The sequence below is a fragment of the Rhagoletis pomonella genome, unplaced genomic scaffold (assembly GCF_013731165.1).
Source record: "Rhagoletis pomonella isolate Grant_MI unplaced genomic scaffold, Rhpom_1.0 Rhpom_scaffold_00001, whole genome shotgun sequence".
Classification (NCBI taxonomy): Eukaryota; Metazoa; Arthropoda; class Insecta; order Diptera; family Tephritidae; genus Rhagoletis; species Rhagoletis pomonella.
The window spans coordinates 95,333,463-95,335,364 of record NW_023458555.1 but is presented as its reverse complement, the minus strand read 5'-3'; positions in this window follow the sequence as shown (position 1 = coordinate 95,335,364).

Below are 1,902 nucleotides of genomic sequence, written 5' to 3'. Positions count from 1 at the left end.
TAAGGAATATCGCATTTGTTTGTTCATTTTGCTTTCTTTCGCGCTTTACACACACCTTTGTTTATCATCGACAGTCGCTTTCTTGGTGACAGCTGATTTTGCTAACTCAGTGGCTTTAAAACTGTTATCTTCAGCACGGTTTCTAACCATTGAACTTCACTAACTAAGACCACTAACTATTAAACTGTCAATTACTGTGAGCTTGAAACGTTTTCGTACAATACATTCCTAATTTCGCTATTTTTATTCTTTTTTAATAAAATTCGCTGAAAATGTCCTGTCTGTTCGAAAAGTGTAATGTAAAAGCCGGTTCGGACCATTTCGTGGCGTGCTGGCTTTGCGATGATCTGTCTCATTTAAAGTGTGCTGGTATTAATGGGAGAGTTCTGGATATTCCGTCATCCCTTGCCAAATTTGGTTTGGAGACAAACCGGTTTCGGCGTTGTGCCATCTTCAGTGCCATTTTTCGTTCTGGTTATGATTATTGGAGACAATGGACTTCGCTGGTCATGTCCAAAGTGTAAAAAACTGTTGTGGATCTCTGTAAACTATATAGAACCTCTAGAAATGGATTTTCGGAGATAAGCAAAGAGCTAAAACTTTTCAACGAGAAGTTCAAGAAGTACGAGGATGAATTCAAAGAATTTAAATTATGGGAATGCTGAAGATAGTGCCTTACATTTTAGCAATTCCTTACACCATATTTTCATTCAAATCATTCCTCTTGTTAAGGAAGCTAACGTAACGTCTAACGTTCAGTGGTTTACTGGCGAATTAAAACGCTTAAAAAATCAAAAATCCAAAGCATCTAAGCTTTTTAAAAAATCTGGCTTGTCTTCTCACTACTCCGCGTAGTCCATTCTTAGGCATAAATACAATGTATTGAACGAAAAGTGTTACAATATTTATATTAACAGTGTTCGACTCATTATAGTTTCTAATCCCAAATCGTTTTACACCTTTGTGAGACTAACGGTTATCACTCAGCATTGAAGTAAAAAGACTTAGTCTCCAGTGACGAAAATATTATTGCCGATATTTTTGCTGGTTTCTTCGAGTGAAACTACTCTGCCAGTTCTACATCTTCCCAACTAAATTCGAATCTATCTAGCTAAGCACAAGTGTTCTTAAAAGTTGTGCAGAGTATTTGTATAAGCCTCTGACAAATATTTTTAATGCTTCCCTAAAACAGGGTATCTTCGTTCGGGATTCGTTTATTTTGCCACTTTATAAATATGGAAGTAGGACTAACATCGTAAACTATAGAGGAATTGCGAAGCTTTGTGCTATTCCTAAATTTTTTGAGTCAGTCGTTACGGAAGAACTATTACTTCTCCTATTGATCTATCGCAACGCGGTTTTTGCAAAGGTAAATCAACTGTATCCAATCTTCTTGAATTCACTACTTATGTGTCTAATGGTTTTAAAAACAATCTTCAAACGGACATGATTTACACTGATTTCAGCAAGGCATTTGATAAAGTATCTCATTCAACCCTTTAATATAAATTTGATGGAATTGGTTTCCCTCCTATTCTTCTCAGCTGGCTTTCTTCTTACTTAGTGGATTTAAAAATTGTACCTCCCGGCCAATACATGTCACGTCCGGCGTACCTCAGGGCAGCCATCTTGGTCCCGTCTCGTTTATTTTATTTATAAATGATCTTCCTAAAGGGTTGAGTAACTCGAAATGCTTAATGTACGCTGATGATGTTAAGCCCTTTAAGTACATTAGTACTGCAGAAGAAAGGGAGCATTTGCAAGCTGACCTAACCTGCATTTTCGAGTGGTGTGAAGCAAATTCCATGTCCCTCAATTTGAAAAAGTGTAACTTCATGACCTTCTCTAGAAAATTGTTCTACCCAAATTCGTATATGATATCTGACCACAATGTTGAGCAAG